Here is a 7880-nt window from a genome sequence, read left to right on the forward strand (position 1 = left end):
ATACCTCAATTGGAATTTTCTTATTAAGAGCAATAGATGGTGAACGGTTAATGAGATAACAAGCAGTGGAAGCAGCTTCAGCCCAAAAACGCCTATGCAAACCTGCATTCAACAACATGCAACAGGCTCTGGAAATAATGGTCATGTTCATACGCTCAACAACACTGTTTTGTTGAGGAGTATAAGGAATGGTGTAGTGTCTGACAATGCCTTCAGACTTGCAATAATTCTTAAATTGCTTAGAACAGAATTCCATACCATTATCAGTGCAAAGTATTTTTACCTTCTTTTCGGTTTGTCTTTCAACATAATCTTCCACTCCTTAAATGTTGAGAATGCTTCATATTTATGCTTCAATAAATAAGGCCAAACTTTTCTCGAATAGTCATCAATAATAGTCATCATGTAACTAGCACCACCTAGTGACTTTTTGCAAGATGGTCCCCATAAATCAGAATGCACATAATCAAGAATACCTTCAGTTGTATGAGTCGAAGTGTTGAACTTCACCCTATTGTGTTTTCCGAAGATACAGTGCTCACAAAATTTCAATTTACCAGGTTCATATCCATCAAGAATACCTCTCTTATTTAACTGTACTAAACCAAGTTCACTCATATGTCCAAGACGCATATGCCAAAGGTTAGCAGCATCACAATCAGAATTCTTTGAAATAACTGGAGTAGCGTTACCTGAAAAGGTAGAACCTCAAAGGTAATAAAGACCATTGGTTGAACTTAAGTCACCTTTCATCACAACAAGGGAGCCTTTGCTGACCTTCAAAACACTATCTCCACCTGAATACTTGTACCCCTTTGCATCAAGGGAACTAACAGATATAAGATTTCTCTTCATCTTCAGAATATACCAAACATCTGTCAAAGTTCTGATTGTGCCATCAAACATCTTGATTCGAATGGAACCTATGCCTTGAATCTTGGATGGTGAATTATCAAAACCCAAAACGGAACCAGCAGAAGTAGTGTAATCAAAAGTATTAAACCAATCTCTATGTGGACACATATGAAAAGTTCATGCAGTGTCAAGTACCCACTCAACATTGGTATTGGCACATCCAGCAATAACAACAAGAGCATCATCAAAAATATCATCACGAGCAACAATAGCAGAATTTTCACCTTGTTTGTTACCTTTCCTCTTTTCCTTATTCTGCAACTTGAAATACTCAGAGATGTCATGCCCGTCTCTCTTGCAATATCTGCAATATTTCTTGTCTCTGGATTGTGACCGGCCCCTGTGGCCGTTCTTACTTTTGCCTTGCCTCTGTTTCCATTATTGGGGTTCTTCTCCTTTGTCCTGCCATGAACAGATAATCCCTCGGCTTGGGATGAACACGAACCATCATGAGGCACCATTAATTTCATCTTCTCCTTAGAGTTCAAAGCTTCATAAACTTCATTAAGCATAAGAGTATCATGACTGTATAATGTGGTGTCTCTAAAATTGGTATAAGAACTTGGCAGTGAACAAAGTAACATTAAAGCAGTATCTTCCTCTTCATACTTAACCTCCATTGCAGCTAGATCAGATATGATCTCTTCAAATTCTGAAATATGATTCAAAACATTACCTCCCTCGGGTAACCTGTGCAGGAATAATTTTTGCTTCAGATGCATCTTACTAGTGAGATCTTTTGTCATGCAAATCCCTTCTAGCTTTAACCATAGAGCGGCGGCAGTTTTCTCTCTCAAAACTTCCTGCAAAATATTATTATGCAAATGGAGTTGAATTTTTGACAAAGCCTTACGATCAATTCTTTTCTCCTGATCAGTCCAGTCCTCAATTCGGTTCTTCCCAAAACTATCCAGTGCTTCATCATAGTCGGTATGTGCCAACAATGCCTGCATCTTGACTTGCTATAGGGTACACCTTGTGTCACGGTCCAGCGGCAAAAGATCATACTTCATGGAAGCCATGAGTCGATAAAAAACTGTGCACAAAGTAGTACAAGTCGAAACGAAAAAGCAATTCGGCTCCTAGGTCTAGATGATCCTGGAATCTGGACCACCCATGCTCATCGAGATTTGCACGTACACTTGTATTCTGTACCATATTTTGCCACTTGGAATAAACCAGCAATTCATGTAATGGGTCACGACATTAGCAATAGAATCGACAAAACAGGTGGGGCCCGCGCGTGGTACAAATAGGTCCAACAGTCCTGTACCATGGTGACATAACGGATGTCCACCGACACAGGCCATACCCAACCCCACACATCCGCACTTCCATCGCCCACCTTCCCCCACACGACTCGCAAAATATCTGCGTCACGACTCGATAGCTATGGCCACTCCGGCAATGGCGTCTTCGTCTTCATCCACCCAACATGCGGCGGAGGAGATCCTGCCGCTCATCCCATGTCCGCACTTCAGGGATGAGGTGGTGACGCTCGTGTGTGGCCCCATGCGAATGAGGCCGGGGAAACGATACTACAAATGCATCTAGAAGGATGTAAGTTGGCATACTTTTGTCAGATTTCCCGTTTTTATCCACTGATTTTCTACTGATCCGCTTCATTCTCTCCCCAATTTAGTCTGGCAAGTGCAAGTTCTACGAGTGGCAAGAGGGAGGGCAACACGAGGTGGCTTGCTGCAGATCTAGGGCCGCATTCAGTCCAATCCCAGCCGTGGGCGGTTGCTCAACCAGATCCACCGCTGACAACTCAAGCAGAGCAGCAGATTGCGGCAATCTTAGGGATTGTCAAAAATCTCCTGAGGGTGAATATTCTCATTGCAGGGGCTAATTTCATGGCGACGACTCTTCTGCTAGCCGTGTAGATCATCATTTGTGCGTTCACGGTCATCGGACGCGCTCGCAGCGATTAGTTGTAACAAGCAGAAGTCTGTTTAATGCTTTAGTGTCATGTCCGTTCCATCCTTTTTTAATTTTCTATCACCCTGGCTTTTGTAATGGCGCACCCAACCGGACGTCCATGCATGTAATTAATCATACGGGCAATTAAGTTAATCAAGATGTTTCGTGAAATTCCTGACATGTGCAACCCCCCTTTGCGGCTTTTTCATTTTGCGGATTTTTTTCGTTCATCACTTTTTCTCGTAGTTTAATGCTAAATGTCTCAGGCCACCCCCACCACACATGCCCCCCTCGTGTATCTCCCAACCACACCTCCATATCCATACCCCACCCCGTGTGGCAATTCTCTTGCCGTGGGGCGCTTGCCGGACCACCGCGGTGGCACACCAGGCGGTCGACGGCTGCAACAGCAACCACCGCCGCTGAGCCACATCAGGTCGTTGCCTGCTGCGACGCCAACCACCACCGCACCATGCCCTACTGCATCGGAGGCGTCCTCAGCACCAGATACCCATGGTCCACCGCGCCGCCTGATAACCCACAAGTATAGGGGATCGCAACTGTTTTCGATAAGTGAGAGTGTCGAACCCAACGAGGAGCTAAAGGTAGAACAAATATTCCCTGAAGTTCTATCGACCACCGATACAATTCTACGCACGCTTGACGTTCACTTTACCTAGAACAAGTATGAAACTAGAAGTACTTTGTAGGTGTTGTTGGATAGGTTTGCAAGATAATAAAGATTACGTAAATAAAAAGTAGGGGCTGTTTAGGTAAACACATAACTAAATTAGTTTTAGTAGAGAGCTTGTTGTTACGAGAAAGTTATTTGTCCCTAGGCAATTGATAACTAGACCGGTAATCATTATTCCAATTTTATATGAGGGAGAGGCATAAGCTAACATACTTTCTCTACTTGGATCATATGCACTTAGGATTGGAACTCTAGCAAGCATCCACAACTACTAAAGATCATTAAGGTAAAACCCAACCATAGCATTAAAGCATCCAGTCCTCTTTATCCCATACGCAGCCCCCTTACTCGGGTTTGTGTTTCAGTCACTCACGCAACCCACTATAAGCAAATCATGAATGTATTGCAACACCATACAACGGGGATCCCTCACGCTTGCGTGACACGGAGAGCACCATAGGACAACACCAATAATAAAACATGCAACTCAAACCAATCTTGATCATCAAATAGCCCATAGGACAAAACGGATCTACTCAAACATCATAGGATAGCCATACATCATTGGAAAATAATATATAGCGTTGAGAACCATGTTTAAGTAGAGATTACAGCGGGTAAGAGAGAGTTTACAGCGCTGCATAGAGGGGGGAAGAGTTGGTGATGATGGAGGTGAAGTTGTTGGTGAAGATTGCGGTGATGACGATGGCCCCCGGTGGCACTCCGGCGCCACCGGAAGCGAGGGAGAGAGAGCCCCCCTCCTTCTTATTCTTCTTCCTTGACCTCCTCCCTAGATGGGAGAAGGGTTTCCCCTCTGGTCCTTGGCCTCCATGGCGTGGGAGTGGCGAGAGCCCCTCCGAGATTGGATCTGTCTCTCTGTCTCCCTCTGTTTCTACGTTGTCAGATTCTTCCCTTTCACCGTTTCTTATATTCCCGGAGATCCGTAACTCCGATTGGGCTGAAATTTTAACACGGTCTCCATCGGGATATTAGCTTTCTTGCGGCAAAAGAAGGGCATAAACCTCCTTACGGGGTGGCCACAAGGTTCAGTGGCGCGCCCCCCTGCCTCGTGCCTCCCTCGGGCACCGTCTCGCGTGGATTTTTCTTCCCAAAAATCATATATATTCCAAAAAAATCTCCGTCAGTTTTTATCCCGTTTGGACACCGTTTGATATGGATATTCCGCGAAACAAAAAACATGCAACAAACAGGAACTGGCACTGGGCACTGGATCAATATGTTAGTCCCAAAAATAGTATAAAAAGTTGCCAAAAGTATATGAAAGTTGTATAATATTGGCATGGAACAATCAAAAATTATAGATACGATGGAGACGTATCAACATCCCCAAGCTTAATTCCTGCTCGTCCTCGAGTAGGTAAATGATAAAAAAGATAATTTTTGATGCGGAATGCTACCTAGCATAATCTTGATCACATATCTAATCATGGCATGAATATTAAGATACGAGTTATTCAAATCAATAGTCTATCATTTAACATAAAAACAATAATACTTCAAGCCTACTAATAAAGCAATCATGTCTTTTCAAAATAACATGGCCAAAGAAAGTTATCCCTACAAAATCATATAGTCTGGCTATGCTCCATCTTCACCACACAAAATATTCACATCATGCACAACCCCGATGACAAGCCAAGCAATTGTTTCATACTTTTGACGTTCTCAAACCTTTTCAACCTTCACGCAATACATGAGCGTGAGCCATGGACATAGCACTATAGGTGGAATAGAATGGTGGTTGTGGAGAAGACAAAAAGGAGAAGAGAGTCTCACATCAACTAGGCGTATCAATGGGCTATGGAGATGCCCATCAATGGATATCAATGTGAGTGAGTAGGGATTGCCATGCAACGGATGCACTAAGAGCTAAGTGTATGAAAGCTCAAACTGAAACTAAGTGGGTGTGCATCCAACTTACTTGCTCATGAAGACCTCAGGCGTTTGAGGAAGCCCATCATCAGAATATACAAGCCAAGTTCTATAATGAAAATTCCCACTAGTATATGAAAGTGATAACTCAAGAGACTCTCTATATGAAGAACATGGTGCTACTTTGAAGCACAAGTGTGGTAAAAGGATAGTAACATTGCCCCTTCTCTCTTTTTCTCTCATTTTTTTTGTTTTTTGTTTTATTTTTTGTTTTGGTTTTTTGGTGGGCTTCTATGGCCTCCTTTTTTGGGCTTATTTGGCCTTTTATTTATTTTTAAAGTCCGGAGTCTCATCGCGACTTGTGGGGGAATCATAGTCTCCATCATCCTTTCCTCACTGGAGAAATGCTCTAATAATGATGATCATCACACTTTTATTTACTTACAACTTGATATTACAACTCGATACTGGAACAAAGATATGACTCTCTATGAATGCCTCCGGCGGTGTACCGGGATGTGCAATGATCTAGCGTAGCAATGACATCAAAAAACAGACAGGCCATGAAAACATCATGCTAGCTATCTTACGATCATGCAAAGCAATATGACAATGAGTGCTCAAGTCATGTATATGATGATGATGGAAGTTGCATGGCAATATATCTCAGAATGGCTATGGAAATGCCATGATAGGTAGGTATGGTGGATGTTTTGAGGAAGGTATATGGTGGGTTTATGGTACTGGCGAAAGTTGCGCGGTACTAGAGAGGCTAGCAATGGTGGAAGGGTGAGAGTGTGTATAATCCATGGACTCAACATTAGTCATAAAGAACTCACATACTTATTGCAAAAGTCTATTATCTATCGAAACAAAGTACGACGCACATGCTCCTAGGGGGGTAGATTGGTAGGAAAAGACCATCGCTCGTCCCCGACCGCCACTCATAAGGAAGACAATCAATAAATAAATCATGCTCCGACTTCGTTACATAACGGTTCACCATACGTGCATGCTACGGGAATCACAAACCTCAACACAAGTATTTCTACTAATCCACAAATACCCACTAGCATGACTCTAATATCACCATCTTTATATTGCAAAACTATTGCAAGGAATCAAACATATCATATTCAGTGATCTACAATTTTTATGTAGTATTTTATGACTAACCATGTGAATGACCAGTTCTGTCATCCCTCTAAATAGATATAAGTGAAGCAAGAGAGTTTAATTCTTTCTAAAAAAGATATGCCCACGCTCTAACAAATATAAGTGAAGCAAAAGAGCATTCTACAAATGGCGGTTTTCTATGTAAAGAGAAACAGGCAATCCAAACTTCAAATGATATAAGTGAAGCACATGAAGCATTCTATAAAGCCATACTCAAAAGATATAAGTGAAGTGCATAGAGCATTCTATAAATCAACCAAGGACTATCTCATACCAGCATGGTGCATAAAATAAAAATGAAAACTAAATGCAAAAGACGCTCCAAGATTGCACATATCGCATGAACGAAACGAATCCGAAAACATACCGATACTTGTTGAAGAATGAGGGGATGCCTTCCAGGGCATCCCCAAGCTTAGACGCTTGAGTCTCCTTGAATATTTACTTGGGGTGCCTCGGGCATCCCCAAGCTTGAGCTCTTGCCTCTCTTCCTTCTTCTCACATCGAAACCTTCTCGATTATCGAACACTTCATCCACACAAAACTTCAACAGAAAACTCGGTAAGATCCGTTAGTATAATAAAGCAAATCACTACTCTAAGTACTGTTCCAAACCAATTCATATTTTTTTTTGCATTGTGTCTACTGTAGTATAACTTTTTCATGGCTTAATCCACTGATATAAATTGATAGTTTCATCAAAACGAGCAAACTATGCATCAAAAACAGAATCTGTCTAAAACAGAACAGTCTGTAGTAATCTGAACATTCACCATACTTCTGATACTTGAAAAATTCTACCAAAATTAGTAAAAATAAAAAAGTTGTATAGGAAAACAGTGCAAAAAGAATCAGAACCATTTGACGTTCCAGCTAAAAATGTAAAATCGCGCACTACAGCCAAAGTTTCTGTCCTGCACCATACAAACCATCAAGCAAATGTAAACATCCTAAAGGCAAACCTTGGCACATTATTTTTATAATACAATGGAATTGTACAAGGGGATAATTATTTTTGTTGAAAAGTTTCTGTAATCAAGATTCACAAAGTTTCAGTGAGCATGAACAAAGTTCAAGGAGCTCTCCCACTTCAACAATGCTTGTCTTTCTCACTTTCACTTTCCTTTTTGAAAAAGTTTTGGGTTCCCCTCTTTATTTTTGTTGTTTTAAAACTATATGAAAGCACTCTACAGAAATAAATGACTCTCTAAAACTTCTGGGTTGTCTCCCTGGCAGCGCTTTCTCTAAGGCCATTAAGCTAGCCATATGGTGCTCAAGT

Source organism: Triticum dicoccoides, chromosome 2A, assembly GCF_002162155.2.
Source record: "Triticum dicoccoides isolate Atlit2015 ecotype Zavitan chromosome 2A, WEW_v2.0, whole genome shotgun sequence".
NCBI lineage: Eukaryota > Viridiplantae > Streptophyta > Magnoliopsida > Poales > Poaceae > Triticum > Triticum dicoccoides.